Source organism: Bombina bombina, chromosome 4 (assembly GCF_027579735.1).
Source record: "Bombina bombina isolate aBomBom1 chromosome 4, aBomBom1.pri, whole genome shotgun sequence".
Classification (NCBI taxonomy): domain Eukaryota; kingdom Metazoa; phylum Chordata; class Amphibia; order Anura; family Bombinatoridae; genus Bombina; species Bombina bombina.
In genome coordinates, this window is record NC_069502.1 from 609,396,714 (window position 1) to 609,415,593 (window position 18,880).

General features: G+C 37.2%; 1 protein-coding gene across 5 annotated transcripts in view; it reads right to left on the reverse strand.

The window, feature by feature from the left end:
* SCML4 (Scm polycomb group protein like 4) overlaps positions 1–18,880 on the reverse strand; it is a 254,821-nt gene that overhangs the window by 48,094 nt on the left and 187,847 nt on the right. The window lies entirely within an intron of this gene.

Genomic DNA, 18,880 nt, shown 5'->3' on the forward strand with positions numbered 1-18,880 from the left:
AAAAAGTATTTAGACAATATCCCAATCCCAGAACAATGCAAACTTTTAGACCGACCTATTCAATCCTCTGAAATACAGGATGCAATAAAACATGTAAAACAAAATAAATCCCCAGGTCCAGACGGTTTCTCGGGTCTTTATTATAAAACATTTGCAAAACATCTAATCCCGCACCTAACGTCGCTGTTTAATTCCATATCAGAATTCTTCCCATTCTCTGATAATATGCTACAAGCCGAAATTTCTGTCATAGCTAAACCCGGTAAACCCCCAAATACACCTACGAATTTCAGACTGATTTCGTTGCTCAACGAAGACTTAAAACTTTATGCCAAAATTCTATCTACTTGCCTTACCTTCAATTACTTGTCTTACCTTCAATAGTACATCAGGACCAAGTTGGCTTCGTACCGCACAGAGAAGCTAAAGACAATATGGTTAAAATCCTTAATCTCCTAGAACATATCACCCTAAACAAGACACCGACTATATTTTTATCCACCGACTCCGAAAAGGCATTTGACCGACTTGACTGGACCTACCTATATGCGACCCTGCAACGCTTCCATTTCCGAAACTCTTTCATCCAAAAAATACTGTCTCTTTACACCAATCCCACAGCTCAGATTAAAATCAATGGCACTCATTCAGACCCATTTGGAATTCGGAATGGTTCCAGACAAGGCTGTCCTCTTTCCCCACTCCTCTTTATTTTATCATTAGAACCCTTGACCATCAAAATTAGACTAAACAAACAAATTCATGGGCTCAATATCGAGAACCAATCACACAAACTAGCTTTACGGATGACATACTCCTAACGCTCACGAACTCCACCATCTCCCTACAATTTGCCCTTTCGGAGTTGTCACAATTTGGAAACTTATCCAATTTCTCTGTGAATATGACCAAATCGGAGTACCTGCCCATAAACCTTTCAAATCAATCTCTAGATATTTTAAAATTGATTTGCCCCCTTAAGTTACAAACAAAATATCTAAAATACCTCGGCATCTACATTACTCCGGATAAACAGACTTGCTCAAAAATATAACTATGGAAATTTAATCTCAGAATTTCAGACCCTCACTGCCACCTGGCTCCCTAAAAACATTTCCTGGTTAGGTAGGATACATACAACAAAAATGATCGTGTTACCCAAAGCTCTATCCTTCAGACGGTTCCAATACCAGGCATCCAAAAAGATCTCGCAATCCTACAAAAAAATCATAAATGACTACATATGGAGACGTAGACTTGCACTTATTAACAAAAACACACTCTTCAGACTTCCTGCTGAGGGAGGCTTAGGAGTTCCCCATCTCCACTCTTATAAACTAGCAATCTCCCTACAGAGAATTTCAGACTGGTGTAGATTTGAGGGGCTTAACTCAAAGAGGTGGATTCAAATTGAATCCGCCATGGCTACCTCACATAATTTAAACAGATTAAGCTGGAATCCTGCATTTTTTAATAAATACTTTATTTCCTCTTCTTCAATTTCCAATGAAACCTGGTCGGATTGGAGACTAATCTGCAAATCATCTAACAAAATAACCTCCAAGTACTCCCCGCTCATCACTCTTTTAAACAACCCAGAATTTACACCTTGTTTAAACCCTGAAAATGCCCCCACTCCAGAGCTCCTACAGTCCCTTCCTATATACTTATTGACAAATGGCACTAATAATATAAAACCCAAACACCAACTTAATACTTTAGAACATCCCTTCCTATCTTCTTGGTTTAGAATACACCAGCTGAGCACATTACACTACTGTGCAGAATTATTAGGCAAATGAGTATTTTGACCACATCATCCTCTTTATGCATGTTGTCTTACTCCAAGCTGTATAGGCTCGAAAGCCTGCTACCAATTAAGCATATTAGGTGATGTGCATCTCTATAATGAGAAGGGGTGTGGTCTAATGACATCAACACCCTATATCAGGTGTGCATAATTATTAGGCAACTTCCTTTCCTTTGGCAAAATGGGTCAAAAGAAGGACTTGACAGGCTCAGAAAAGTCAAAAATAGTGAGATATCTTGCAGAGGGATGCAGCACTCTGAAGCGTGATCATCGAACAATCAAGCGTTTCATTCAAAATAGTCAACAGGGTCGCAAGAAGCGTGTGGAAAAACTAAGGCGCAAAATAACTGCCCATGAACTGAGAAAAGTCAAGCGTGCAGCTGCCAAGATGCCACTTGCCACCAGTTTGGCCATATTTCAGAGCTGCAACATCACTGGAGTGCCCAAAAGCACAAGGTGTGCAATACTCAGAGACATGGCCAAAGTAAGAAAGGCTGAAAGACGACCACCACTGAACAAGACACACAAGCTGAAACGTCAAGACTGGGCCAAGAAATATCTCAAGACTGATTTTTCTAAGGTTTTATGGACTGATGAAATTAGAGTGAGTCTTGATGGGCCAGATGGATGGGCCCGTGGCTGGATTGGTAAAGGGCAGAGAGCTCCAGTCCGACTCAGACGCCAGCAAAGTGGAGGTGGAGTACTGGTTTGGGCTGGTATCATCAAAGATGAGCTTGTGGGGCCTTTTCGGGTTGAGGATGGAGTCTGCATCCTTCAAGAAAAACATGATTTTCATGCAGGACAATGCTCCATCACACGCGTCCAAGTACTCCACAGCGTGGCTGGCAAGAAAGGGTATAAAAGAAGAAAATCTAATGACATGGCCTCCTTGTTCACCTGATCTGAACCCCATTGAGAACCTGTGGTCCATCATCAAATGTGAGATTTACAAGGAGGGAAAACAGTACACCTCTCTGAACAGTGTCTGGGAGGCTGTGGTTGCTGCTGCACGCAATGTTGATGGTGAACAGATCAAAACACTGACAGAATCCATGGATGGCAGGCTTTTGAGTGTCCTTGCAAAGAAAGGTGGCTATATTGTCACTGATTTGTTTTTGTTTTGTTTTTGAATGTCAGAAATTTATATTTGTGAATGTTGAGATGTTATATTGGTTTCACTGGTAAAAATAAATAATTGAAATGGGTATATATTTGTTTTTTGTTAAGTTGCCTAATAATTATGCACAGTAATAGTCACCTGCACACACAGATATCCCCCTAAAATAGCTATAACTAAAAACAAACTAAAAGCTACTTCCAAAACTATTCAGCTTTGATATTAATGAGTTTTTTGGGTTCATTGAGAACATGGTTGTTGTTCAATAATAAAATTAATCCTCAAAAATACAACTTGCCTAATAATTCTGCACTCCCTGTATATACTCTCTCACAGGTTCAAAAATGACCTGTTAAGACCTCTCACGACTTTTGAACCAAGGAGAATACAAATAGAGTGATCTCCAAGTTATATAAACTTACTTTATCAAAAACTTTCCCTCATCTCCCCTCATACACAAAAGGATGGGACAGGGAACTCAACACCAATACAACTCCAAAAGTTTGGGCTCACAGAATTACAAATCTGTCTCATTCTGGTCACTCTGCCCAAGCAAAAAAAAACTAACATTAAAATAATGATGTGGTGGTACTTGACACCAGCTAAAATATATCTACAAAAAATCTTCAGTCCTATGCTGGAGAGGCTGCCTCCAAGAAGGCCATATCTCACATATCTGGTGGGAATGCGACCATATAAAAGTATTCTGGTCTAGTGTTTTTGAGGGCATTAACAAAACATTAAACACATAAATAGAAATAGTAATGCTTAGTCAACCTCCCAACATTTCTTGTAAAATAAGAAAACATTTATTTCAAATCATGCTTAACGCAGCTAACCAACTAATTCCAAGAATGTGGTAATCAGTATAAGTGCCTTCCATATCAGATTGGAAAGATCTAGTCAATAAAAACTTGTTGGAAAGACTATATTATTTCAAACTAGGCCAACTGTCTTTATATCACGACATACAATTCCTGTGGGAATCTTTAACTCATGGTGACACACATTTTCTGGACAACTAGGCTACCCAGCCACACACACATATATTAATGTGTAGAGTGATACTTACACAATATTCTAATACACTGATAACCCAGAGAATAATAGAGTGCAAAGCTATAGTGCTCTTTGTTTTTTCTTTATACTTTCTTTTATGTTTTTAGTTCAGTTTTGCACAGTTTTGTTTAAATGCTATTTTTGCATGTTTAAATACAGATGACAAGTGTTTGATTAATCGCATTTTGACCTTACAATCTGGTCCGGGGGAGGGGTGATTCCTGGACAGCCTTCCTTCAAGTCAATTTGGTATTGTCCTCACATTACTTATCCACTCCACCATATTTTGCAGACATACCAAAGCCAAAGCGTTTATGTGATGAGACTAATAGCTAAAGGTTGCCTGGGAGATACGTTTGGAAGAGCCAGGCATAAAAATGTGATGTCATATAACTGTTTCCTCATTGTCATTACTATTATGTCCATTTAAAAAAAAATGTCTCTAATAAAAAGAACATTAAAAAAAAAAGAAAATTGCAAAATAAGGCTTTACAAAAAAAAAGTACATTTGTATTGAAACTATTCCTTTAAAATCTGTAGAAAAGATATTGTGGAGTGTGGACTAGTTTTCTTCTCACAATGGCATGAGAGTGTACCACCTTGCATGCAACTTTAACTATGTGTTTAACTCATTTGTAAGGGTAAAAACATATGGCAACAATAATTTTATTGTTTACTTTCAGATTGTAATATAAAATATTTACCCTCCATTTTCCTGTAATTTAATTCCACTGAATTGGAAGTGCACAGGCCTACCACAGCAATTGTTTGCTCACTTTCAGTAACTCATTTATAGCTGTCACTAAATGGCCTCAGCAGAGGAGATAAGATAAGGGGAACTTAGGCTACTACAATATGGAGGCACACATTATTTTATGGAAACCAACACCTTATATTTTTTCAATATTTAATCAAAAAATATAATTGAACCAAAAAATAAAAAATGTATACATAATAATCTTTCGGCTAGATTATGAGTCTTGTGTTAGCCTTAAAAAGCAGCGTTGAGAGGTCCCAATGCTGCTTTTTAATGCCCGCTGGTATTACGAGTCTGGCAGGTACAGGTGTACCGCTCACTTTTCTTCCGCTACTCAAGCTTACTGCAAATCCCCTTATGTAAATTGTGTATCCTATATATTTAATTGGACTAGCCTAATGCCGGTATTACGAGTCTTGGAAGAAGTGAGCGGTACACCCTCTCCTGTCAAGACTCCTACCGCATTTAAAAGTCAGTAGTTAAGAGTTTTATGGGCTAACGCCGTAACATAAAACTCTTAACTAAAGTGCTAAAAAGTACACTTACACCCATAAACTACCTATTAACCCCTAAACCGAGCCCCCCCCCCACATCGGAAACACTTAAATAAAGTTTTTAACCCCTAATCTGCCGACCGGACATCACCGCCACTTTAATAAATATATTAACCACTAAACCGCCGCACTCCTGCCTTGCAAACACTAGTTAAATTTTATTAACCCCTAATCTGCCGTCCCTAACATCGCCGACACCTACCTATATTTATTAACCCCTAATCTGACAACCCCAACGTCGCTGCTACTATATTAATTTTTTTAACCCCTAAACCTAAGTCTAACACCCCCTAACTTAAATATAATTTAAATAGAACAAAATTAAATTACTACAATTAAATAAATTATTCCTATTTAAAACTAAATACTTACCTGTAAAATAAACCATAAGATAGCTACAATATAACTAATAGTTACATTGTATCTATCTTAGGGTTTATATTTATTTTACAGGCAACTTTGTATTTATTTTAACTAGGTACAATAGTTATTAAATAGTTATTAACTATTTAATAACTTCCTAGTTAAAATAAATACAAATATACCTGTAAAATAAATCCTAACCTAAATTACAATTACACCTAACACTACACTATCATTAAATGAATTACCTAAACTAACTACAATTAAATACAATTAAATTAAATAAACTAAAGTGCCAAAAAAAACAAAATAATTACAAGAATTTTAAACTAATTACAAATAATCTAATCCCCCTAATACAATAAAAAAGCCCCCCAAAATAATAAAATTCCCTACCCTATACTAAATTACAAATAGCCCTTAAAAAGGCTTTTTGCGGGGCATTGCCCCAAAGTAATCAGCTATTTTACCTGTAAAAAAAAATACAATACCCCCCAACATTAAAACCCACCACCCACACACCCAACCCTACTCTAAGACCCACCCAATTCCCCCTTAATAAAACCTAACACTACCCCCTTGAAGATCACCCTACCTTGAGCCATCTTCACCCAGCTGGGCACAAGTGGTCCTCCAGAGGGGCAGAAGTCTTCATCCGATCCGGGCAGAAGAGTACCTCCAGACAGCGGAGCGGAGGGGGTCCATCTTGAAGCCAGCCGACGCGGAGCATCCTCTTCTTCCGACGACTCCCGACGAATTAAGGTTCCTTAAAATGACGTCATCCAAGATGGCGTCCCTTGAATTTCAATTGGCTGATAGGATTCTATCAGCCAATCGGAATTAAAGGGACACTGTACCCAAAAAATTTATTTTGTGATTCAGATTGAGCATGACATTTTAAGCAAATTTCGAATTTACTCCTATTATCAAATTTTCTTCATTCTGTTGGTATCTTTATTTGAAATGCAAGAATGTAAGTTTAGATGCCGGCCCATTTTTGGTGAACAACCTGGGTTGTCCTTGCTGATTGGTGGATAAATTCATCCACCAATAAAAAAGTGCTGTCCAGAGTACTGAAACCAAAAAAAAGCTTAGATGCCTTCTTTTTCAAATAATGATAGCAAGAGAACAAAGAAAAATTGATAATAGGAGTAAATTAGAAAGTTGCTTAAAATTGCATGCTCTTTCTGAATTACAAAAGAAAAAATTTGGGTTCAGTGCCCCTGTAAGGTAGAAAAAATCCTATTGGCTGATCCAATCAGCCAATAGGATTGAGCTCGCATTCTATTGGGAGGCATTGTATTTTTTTTTACAGGTAAAAGAGCTGATTACTTTGCGGCAATGTCCCGCAAAAAGCCCTTTTAAAGGCTATTTGTAATTTAGTATAGGGTAGGGAATTTTATTATTTTGGGGGGCTTTTTTATTTTATTAGGGGGATTAGATTATTTGTAATTAGTTTAAAATTCTTGTAATTATTTTGTTTTTTTTGGTACTTTAGTTTATTTAATTTAATTGTATTTAATTGTAGTTAGTTTAGGTAATTTATTTAATGATAGTGTAGTGTTAGGTGTAATTGTAATTTAGGTTAGGATTTATTTTACAGGTATATTTGTATTTATTTTAACTAGGAAGTTATTAAATAGTTAATAACTATTTAATAATTATTGTACCTAGTTAAAATAAATACAAAGTTGCCTGTAAAATAAATATAAACCCTAAGATAGATACAATGTAACTATTAGTTATATTGTAGCTATCTTATGGTTTATTTTACAGGTAAGTATTTAGTTTTAAATAGGAATCATTTATTTAATTGTAGTTATTTTCTTTAGATTTATTTAAATTTATATTTAAGTTAGGGGGTGTTAGGGTTAGGGTTAGACTTAGGTTTAGGGGTTAATAAATTTAATATAGTAGCGGCGATGATGGGGGCGGCAGATTAGGGGTTAATAATTGTAGGTAGGTTGCGGCGACGTTGGGGGGGGCAGATTAGGGGTTAATAAATATAATGTAGGTTTCGGCGATGTTGGGGGCAGCAGATTAGGGGTTCATAGGCATAATGTAGGTGGCGGCGGTGTCCGGAGCGTCAGATTAGGGGTTAATAATATTATGTAGGTGGCGGCGATGTCAGGGACGGCAGATTAGGGGTTAATAAGTGTAAGATTAGGGGTGTTTAGACTTGGGGTTCATGTTAGGGTGTTAGGTGTAGACATAACTTTTGTTTCCCCATAGGAATCAATAGGGCTGCGTTAGAAGCTGAACGCTGCTTTTTTGCAGGTGTTTTTTTTCAGCCCGATCTGCCCCATTGATTCCTATGGGAAAATCGTGCACAAGCCGTAAGCAGCGTTGGTATTGAGGTGAGATGTGGAGCTAAATTTTGCTCTACGCTCACCTTTTTGCGGCTAACGCCGGGTTTAAAAAAAAAAAAAAAAACGTAATACCAGCGTTGTCTTAAGGGAGCGTTGAGAAAAAAATGCTTGTTAGCAATGCACCCCTGTTACCGCAAAACTCGTAATCTAGATGTTTGTTTTTTTAAATACATCATTATGTCAGTGACAGTGAGAACTTTATATGATGAGTCTGTCTGCTGCTGGTTCTTTAGTTCCCATCAGGGATTCCATAGTTTGCATTTATTTGAAGATCATCTAATGTAGAGTTTCAGCTCAGAATCAGCACTTGTTATTTAAAAACAAACAGCATTTTATTTTAGCCAAATTAAAAGTCTTATTATATAATAGTGATGTACTATGTGAATTAACCCCTTAATGACCGAGGACGTGCAGGGTACGTCCTCAGAAAAAAGGCAGTTAACGCCTGAGGACGTACCCTGCACGTCCTCGGTGTGGAAAGCAGCTGGAAGCGATCCTGCTTGCTTCCAGCTGCTTTCCGGTTATTGCAGTGATGCCTCGATATGGAGGCATCCTGCAATAACCTTAGATGGCCATCCGATGCAGAGAGAGCCACTCTGTGGCCCTCTCTGCACCGGACATCGATGGCCGGTATCGTTGGTGGGTGGGAGCCGGTGTGGGAGGTGGGTGGCGGCCATCGATGGCCCTGGTCATGTGGAGGGGGGCGGGATCGTGGGCGTGGAAGTCCGGGCGCGCGCGGGCGCGTGCACGTGCATGAGGGGGCGCGCGCGCGCGCGCGCCGGGGCAGGGACCGGGTGGGGACCGCTGCACTACAGAAAAAAATGTGTCCCAAAATAAAAGTGGGACCAATAATTTAAAAAAAAAAAACCTTAGGCGTTATTTAGGTGGTGGGGGTTGGTCCGTGGGGGGGGGGAAGCTACACTACAGAAAAAATTAAAAAAAAATTAAAAAAATAAACATTTAATTGTGCAAACTGGGTACTGGCAGACAGCTGCCAGTACCCAAGATGGCCCCCAATAAGGCAGAGGGGGAGGCTTAGAGAGCTGTTTTGGGGGGGATCAGGGAGGTTGGGGGCTAAGGGGGGATCCTAAACACAGCATATGTAAATATGCTTTTTTTTTTCTTTAAAAAAAAAAAAAATCTTTTATTTTAGTACTGGCAGACTTTCTGCCAGTACTTAAGATGGCGAGGACAATAGTGGGGTGGGGGAGGGAAGGGAGCTGTTTGGGAGGGATCAGGGGGTGGGATGTGTCAGGTGGGAGGCTGAACTCTACACTAAAGCTAAAATTAACCCTGCAAGCTCCCTACACACTACCTAATTAACCCCTTCACTGCTAGCCATAATACACGTGTGATGCGCAGCAGCATTTAGCGACTTTCTAATTACCAAAAAGCAACGCCAAAGTCATATATGTCTGCTATTTCTGAACAAAGGGCATCCCAGAGAAGCATTTACAACCATTTGTGCCATAATTGCACAATTTGTTTGTAAATAATTTCAGTGAGAAACCTAAAATTGTGAAAAAATTAAAGTTTTTTTTAATTTGATCGCATTTGGCGGTGAAATGGTGGCATGAAATATACCAAAATGGGCCTAGATCAATACTTGGGGTTGTCTACTACACTACACTAAAGCTAAAATTAACCCTAGAAGCTCCCTACATGCTCCCTAATTAACCCCTTCACTGCTGGGCATAATACACGTATTTTGCGCAGGGGCATTTAGCAGCCTTCTAATTACCAAAAAGCAAAGCCAAAGCCATATATGTCTGCTATTTCTGAACAAAGGGGATCCCAGAGAAGCATTTACAACCATTTATGCTATAATTGCATAAGTTGTTTGTAAATAATTTCAGTGAGAAACCTAAAGTTTGTGAAAATATTTGTGAAAAAGTGAACAATTTTTTTTATTTGATCGCATTTGGCGGTGAAATGGTGGCATGAAATATACCAAAATGGGCCTAGATCAATACTTTGGGATGTCTTCTAAAAAAAAATATATACATGTCAATGGATATTCAGGGATTCCTGAAAGATATTAGTGTTCTAATGTAACTAGCGCTAATTTTGAAAAAAAGTGGTTTGGAAATAGCAAAGTGCTACTTGTATTTATGGCCCTATAACTTGCAAAAAAAGCAAAGAACATGTAAACATTGGGTATTTCTAAACTCAGGACAAAATTTAGAAACTATTTAGCATGGGTGTTTTTTGGTGGTTGTAGATGTGTAACAGATTTTGGGGGTCAAAGTTAGAAAAAATGTGTTTTTTTCCATTTTTTCCTCATATTTTATAATGTTTTTTATAGTAAATTATAAGATATGATGAAAATTATGGTATCTTTTGAAAGTCAATTTAATGGCGAGAAAAACGGTATATAATATGTGTGGTTACAGTAAATGAGTAAGAGGAAAATTACAGCTAAACACAAACACCGCAACAATGTAAAAATAGCCTTGGTCCCAAACGGACAGAAAATGGAAAAGTGCTGCGGTCATTAAGGGGTTAATTTGGCTAAAATAAAATGTTTTTAAAAGTGCTGATTCTGAGCTGAAACGCTACATTAATTAATGTTATTTTATCAGTAAAAATGTATAACTGTTTGTCAGTGGTATTTATTTTGTTTGGTGCACACAGTAGGAGATTTGTGGTTGTGGTCAGCCAGGCCAGGGACCTTTGTGCTTTCCAGAATGTGCATCATGTAATCTGAAATCTGTTGTGGTTTTTTGTTTTGGCCCTATAACAATTATAGTTAATATAGAAGTAATCTATCTGAGATCTATGATGACTATGAGATGTGAGATGGTATCTATATGTGTTTTCTAGTTAGATGTTAAAATAATATAGGAAAATACTTATAAGTTATATTGCAGTATGTTGGTATCTGGTTGTTTTACAAAGTAAAGATCTGGTTGAAAAAAGCTTTGATGTCATGATGTCAGTGTTGAATTAAATATATATATATATATATATACAGGGAGTGCAGAATTATTAGGCAAATGAGTATTTTGACCACATCATCCTCTTTATGCATGTTGTCTTACTCCAAGCTGTATAGGCTTGAAAGCCTACTACCAATTAAGCATATTAGGTGATGTGCATCTCTGTAATGAGAAGGGGTGTGGTCTAATGACATCAATACCCTATATCAGGTGTGCATAATTATTAGGCAACTTCCTTTCCTTTGGCAAAATGGGTCAAAAGAAGGACTTGACAGGCTCAGAAAAGTCAAAAATAGTGAGATATCTTGCAGAGGGATGCAGCACTCTTAAAATTGCAAAGCTTCTGAAGCGTGATCATCGAACAATCAAGCGTTTCATTCAAAATAGTCAACAGGGTCGCAAGAAGCGTGTGGAAAAACCAAGGCGCAAAATAACTGCCCATGAACTGAGAAAAGTCAAGCGTGCAGCTGCCAAGATGCCACTTGCCACCAGTTTGGCCATATTTCAGAGCTGCAACATCACTGGAGTGCCCAAAAGCACAAGGTGTGCAATACTCAGAGACATGGCCAAGGTAAGAAAGGCTGAAAGACGACCACCACTGAACAAGACACACAAGCTGAAATGTCAAGACTGGGCCAAAAAATATCTCAAGACTGATTTTTCTAAGGTTTTATGGACTGATGAAATGAGAGTGAGTCTTGATGGGCAAGATGGATGGGCCCGTGGCTGTGGCTGGATTGGTAAAGGGCAGAGAGCTCCAGTCCGACTCAGACGCCAGCAAGGTGGAGGTGGAGTACTGGTTTGGGCTGGTATCATCAAAGATGAGCTTGTGGGGCCTTTTCGGGTTGAGGATGGAGTCCTACTGCCAGTTTCTGGAAGACACCTTCTTCAAGCAGTGGTACAGGAAGAAGTCTGCATCCTTCAAGAAAAACATGATTTTCATGCAGGACAATGCTCCATCACACGCGTCCAAGTACTCCACAGCGTGGCTGGCAAGAAAGGGTATAAAAGAAGAAAATCTAATGACATGGCCTCCTTGTTCACCTGATCTGAACCCCACTGAGAACCTGTGGTCCATCATCAAATGTGAGATTTACAAGGAGGGAAAACAGTACACCTCTCTGAACAGTGTCTGGGAGGCTGTGGTTGCTGCTGCACGCAATGTTGATGGTGAACAGATCAAAACACTGACAGAATCCATGGATGGCAGGCTTTTGAGTGTCCTTGCAAAGAAAGGTGGCTATATTGGTCACTGATTTGTTTTTGTTTTGTTTTTGAATGTCAGAAATGTATATTTGTGAATGTTGAGATGTTATATTGCTTTCACTGGTAAAAATAAATAATTGAAATGGGTATATATTTGTTTTTTGTTAAGTTGCCTAATAATTATGCACAGTAATAGTCACCTGCACACACAGATATCCCCCTAAAATAGCTATAACTAAAAACAAACTAAAAACTACTTCCAAAACTATTCAGCTTTGATATTAATGAGTTTTTGGGGTTCATTGAGAACATGGTTGTTGTTCAATAATAAAATTAATCCTCAAAAATACAACTTGCCTAATAATTCTGCACTCCCTGTATATAATGTATATATATATGTGTGTGTGTGTGTGTGTGTGTTTGTGTTTGTATACCTTGACTGTGAGATACTTTAAAGGGACATGAAACCCAGATAAAGCATATAATTTTATACAACGTTATAATTTGTTTATATAATCTAATTTGTTTTGTTCTCTTTAGTATCCTTTGTTGAAAAGGTTGCCTAGGTTATCTTAGAAGCTGCTGATTGGTGGGTGTATGTATATGCCTAGTATTGTCATTGGATTTCAGATAGCTCCCAGTAGTGCATTATTGTTCCTTCAACAAAGGATACCAAAAAAAGAAGCAAATTAGATTATAGAAGTAAACTGGAACCTTAATTAAAATTGTATGTTCCATCTGAATCATGAAAGAAAATTGTGTCTCATGTCCCTTTTAATGTTACAGAATGTATAAAACATGAATTTGGTTACTGTCCTAATGAACATACAGGGGGGTACATTGTCTGAATTTAAAGTAAAAAACAATATAACTGTTCCTATATATAGACACATGCTATCTGATTCCTGGGACATATACTGTACAGTGTATATACCTAGGCTGTGTGAATATGAATTTATTGTGCAGATGAGCAAACATTCTGATTCTGGAGACTCAAGATTGGTAAGTATTGTCACTGAAAAGGCAAAACTCTCTACTGCAGAAGAAGACTACTTTGGTAAATAACCCCTTGGTTTTCTATAACCCTTACCAGGGCAACCAGCAGTGTGTTAGACTTCTTTATTGTCATCACACTACTCAAACTGTTTTTGGTTTTCAATTTAGATTTTTTTCAGCTTTGTAATTATTTGATTGTACTGTTTTATTTACACTTAAAAGCACTATTTTTGTTCCACTTTATTACTGTTCTAGTACACCTACAATTTAGCATTTGTTGTTTCTACTCATTGGTTTTCCTTATTTCCCTTCTAAATAACATTTCCCTTGTTTTCTTCAAGGTGTAGTTTTTTTTCTGGTTTGACTTTGGCTTGTAAATACTTGATTGTATTGTTCAATTTTTGTAAGTTTTGTTCAAGTTTTCTTATGTTTCCTTGTTTTTTTAAACAAGGATTGTTTTGCCCTGATTTGACTGTTAAGTTTGTTAATATTTTATTGCTCTATTTGCACTTCATATAAAAAGATACACTTTTCTAAGTTCTGTTCAATTTGATTGCACTTTTCAACTTGCACTTTTTTTATTTAACTTTTGTCTGTTTACATTTTTGTCTTTTAAGGTTTTTATGACTAGTATAGAGTAGCACTAATAGATAAGTTGTTTTATTTCTGCCGGTATTTGAACTTCTTAAAATTGGTTTTGATATTGTGGATTTAATTCTTCAGCACAAGCTTTTGGTTGGGGAGCCATACTACGTCTATATTGTTTTCAGGTCTCTCCTTCAAATACATTTTATTTTGTAATAAAATAAATTCAAAATGTATCAGCATAAGTCTGGTTCACTGAAAAGGAAGGAGAAGAAAGAACGAGAGTAAGAAGAGGAAAAAACTAAAAATCAAAATGTATTATATAAAGGGACACTGAACCCAAATTTTTTCTTTCGTGATTCAGATAGAGCATGCAATTTTAAGCAACTTTCTAATTTACTCCTATTATCAATTTTTCTTCATTCTTTTCTTGCTATCTTAATTTGAAAAAGAAGGTTTCTAAGCTAAGGAGACAGTCAATTTTTGGTTCAGTACCCTGGACAGAACTTGTTTATTGGTGGGTGAATTTATCCACCAATCAGCAAGAACAACCCAGGTTGTCCACCAAAAATGGGCCGGCATCTAAACTTGCATTCTTGCTTACCAAGAGAATGAAGAAAATTTAATAATAGGAGTAAATTAGAAAGTTGATTAAAATTGCATGCTCTAGCTGAATCACGAAAGACAAAAATTGGGTTCAGTGTCCCTTTAAGTATTTTAAGAAACAAAAGACCACTGAGGATGTCAGTGAGGGATTAGTGAATGCTTCTGAAGGAGAACTTCATAATGAAGTAACAGAAGAGGAGGTCGCTTGCTGTAGCACCTCTGTCACCACCAGCACCAGGGCTGATGGTGAACATCCACAAGAAGCAGAAATTGAAACTGATCCTGCTCTTAATGTTTCAGAAAATATTGAATTTTTAGAAGAAGAACTAGATTGGAAGGATCCAGCCGTTTGGCCAGATGTACTTCAAGACAAAGACAGAGAGAGGGTAGTGATCTGTGGCTTAAGGAAAGAAATAGAGCTAAAGAAAATGATTACCTTCTTGGACAAGGATTTTGAAGATCAACAATTCATTGAGTTCCATCTGTAAGCAGTGAAAAAATAATACGAGACTGGCTCAAATGGAGCACCAGCAAGCACGTATTGTACTGTGTGACATGCTTAGCATTCACAAATGACCATAGCAACAAGGCTAGCAGTTTACTTTGTAGGAAATAAGGATTTGATCCTTCAAAAAACAAGTGGCGTCTACTCTACAGCAGACTGCTAGAACATGAACTGTCCTTTAATCATAAAGAAAACTACTGGAGTTGGAGAAAACTTCAAATGTCCATTGCAGGACATGGTTTAGACTCCATAGTGCAAAATAATTATGCCATTGAAACACAAAACAATTTCTGCTTTATTAGAAAGACTTTTGGATGTAACCCTTCATTTGGTATCAAGAAATCTGGCATTTAGGGGAAGCTCCAAAAGAATTGGAGATCTCCACAATGGGAATTTCCATGGTTTCCTTGAAATAGTAGCACACTATGATACACTGCTTGAAGAACATTTAGAAAAAGTGAAGATAAGCCAAGAGACTAGGAAAAATGCATGCTCATTATCGGTCTTAGGCAACCTAAAATGAGTTCATTAATGTATGTGGAAAACTTGTTTTGGATACCATACTTTCTGAAAGGGAAAAGGCAGTTTATTTTTCAGTTATATGTGATGCCACACCAGATATATCACATACTTAACAAAATGTTATTCTTCTAATATTTGTCATTAGAGATGAAGTAGTGAAGATTGGATTATTCAAGAAAGATATATTGAATTTTTTGATTTTTCACAAAAGACCGGTGCAGAAATAGCAGAAAAGCTTTTATCAAGACTGGAGGAACATGGGATTGACATTAAGGATTGCAGAGGTCAATGATTTGATAATGGAACCACTATGTCTGGTAAAAATAAACGAGTTAGGGCTCACAGTCAAAAGAAATATCCAAAAGCTATATTTTGTTCTTGTGCTTCACATTCTTTGAATCTTGTTGGTGTGTATGCAGCATCATGCTGCCCTGATGTAAACAAATTTTTTGGATGTGTAAATCGCCTTTATGTACTTTTTAGTAAAATTGTAACATTTTAAAAGAAGAGATTGGCAGTTCATTGCATGGGCTAAGTGACACCATATGGAGTGCTAGAGTGAAAGCAGTTCACCCCGTTGCCAAAAACTACCTGGAATTCTAAAAAGCCTTAGACAATGTTTTGCTTGAAAGAAAACTTTCAAGTGAGGGTCATTCTGAAGCAGAAGGCCTAAAAAATTACTTTTCTAAATGTAAGGCACTTATGCTAGCAACATTCTGGATAAAAGATCTTCAAAGTTTTGAAGAAAGGAATACAATTCTTCAATCCAGATCAATTTCAATGGAAATTGGAGTCGAAATTATAAAGGCACTTTCTCTGGAAATGCAGTCACTTCGGGATAGGTGGCCTGATCTGCTTTCTGAGGCTAAACTTGTGGCAGATGAAATGAACATTCTAAAGATCCTGAAATCATGAGGGGAAGCTGCAGCAGAAAATGCTTTCAAGGTTACTGTTTTCCTTGTAGCAATTGATAATATCATTCGTGAGCTGGACCAGCGGCTTCAATCCATGAAGAATGTTTGTAGTTTTTCGCTCCTATCTTGAAATTAAGGACGATATCCGATGAAGAATTAATAAGACTTACTGAAACTCTCATTTCCAGCTACTCAGAAGATCTCACACCATCTCTATTAAGTGAACTTCAACCCGTTCGCAAAGTGTATGATGCTACTTTTGCAAACAACTTGAGTCCACTTGACTTGCTGAATTCCATATATAAGCTACAGCTTGAAGGAATATTTGGAGAAGTCTGTGTAGCCCTCAGAATTTTTATCACCCTCCCACTTTCTGTGGCTGGAGGAGAAAGAACATTTAGCAAATTATCATTAATTAAAAACTATCTGCATTCAACTATGAGTGAGCAACGCTTCAATAGCCTTGCAATTCTCTCTATTGAACATGATATTGAACGAAAACTAAACTCTAAACATCTGATTCAAGTCTTTAATTGAGAAGATGGCCAACTGAGTTCAATTAGCTGTTTCTTATGTTGGACTCTGTTGCCAACAGCTTGGGTATTGTGGTTATTACGGCTGCATATCTGGATTATATGGCATTTGTGTGTTTATCTCCTCCTCTGTATGCCTTTTACAACACAATTTCTTTAAAAATTGTTACATACTGAATGGCTTATTAAAGGACTGGCTGGCTCAAAAGATAAAACTAAAGGACTCTTGTTTACTTTAAAGGGATACTAAACCCAATTTTTTTCTTTCATGATTCAGATACAGCATGAGATTTTAAGCACCTTTCTAATTTACTCCTATTATCAATTTTTCTTTGTTCTCATGCTATCTTGATTTGAAAAAGCAGTACTGTAAGCTTTAGAGCCGGACCATTTTTTGTTCAGCACCTGGGTAGCACTTGCTTATTTGTGGCTAAATGTAGCAAACCAATCAGCAGGCTCTACCAAGGTACTGAACTAAAAATGGGCCGGCTCCTAACCATTTATTACTGATTTTTCAAATCAGATATTGAAATATTAGATTGGATTTTTTTTTTCACCCCTTGCTTTCCTAGTTAGTACGGACAGCTTGGAAATGCTAGGTTAGTGTAAGGTCCTGCTCAAAGAGTCTACCTTGCCATGGTGGCAGGCTTAATATTTATTGGCCAAAATATAAGCGGGGGGGGGGGGGCGGTCACTAGGGGGTCTGAAAACTAGCTGAGTCAGGGGCACCAAAATTTCTAGTGGCAGCCCTGAGTACCTGCTATACTTTCTTTCTCATTGGTGTGAAATTTAATTATAATACGAGTTCACAGTATTATAATGAAAACATGAAAACATCAAACAATACATTGTAATTTTGTGCATACAGTTTACTGTGAACAGATTTCCCACAGAGACACTGCTATTCAATTCATACAATTAAAGTGTTCCAATTTAAACTATTTTCTCTCATAACTGCATCCATTTTAATTTTTAATAAAGCTTAATATTTAATTTTCATTTTAGTTGACTAGATTTCTAACATGAGTCTAGGTTTAATTAACAGGAGAATATCTCGGTTAAAGGGACATTAAGCATTTTGAGATGGTAATATAAAATTATAAATTGTATATATATAAAAAAACTCTGCAATATACTTTCATTATTCATTTTGTGCCCTTTTCCTGTAATTCGATTCTGAAATTGTGAGCTTTTCAGTTCCTGTTAGAAATGGAAGTGCAGAACACTGTTATATTCCACACAGCCATTGGCTGCACACTCTAATGACCTATTTATAACTGTCTTTAATTGGCCACAGCAGAGAAGGTAACCTAAGTTACAACATGGCAACTCCAATTGTTTTATAGACACTAAAACTTTAAACTTATTTTGTCAATATTTAAACCGCTAATAAAACCTCAAAAAATACAGCTACATGTTATCCTCAGACTAATCTTTTCTTTGAATGCTTCATTCTATCTAGCATTTATTTAGGGCTAGATTACAAGTGGAGCACTAAATTATAGCGTGCACGCAAACAGGCAAATTCGTGGCCTGGTATTGCTACTGCAAGCATTTAGCACTCATAAAATTAACCAGAGGTTAGACCTCTGGTTAATTTTCTAAATTTCCCCATAATTTAGTGTGTAGTGCTTATAAAAAAATAAAAAATAGTAGTATTTAAAGGAAAAATAAATACTGCATGAAGCAGTTATCAGGCTTTAAAGTTGGCAGGTGTGGGGTGTTAGAAAAAAGTGCCTTTACATTGCATTCTATGGGAACTGTGTGTTCCCTGTAAATGTATATGAATATATACACATATATATTTATGCTTTGCTGCCCATCGCTGTGCAACTATCCTCTTTGCAGCGCTGGAGCCTATGGGAGCACGCTCTAGTGAGCACAACGCTTCCATGCAATGATAACACAAGGTCATGTTCACATTGCATATAACTTGTAATACCAGCGCACATTTGCTTGTACTGATATTACTCAATAGAGCACAAATATCACTTTTGCAAAAGCTATATTTGCATTCCCTTGTAATCATAGGGGTAGATTTACTA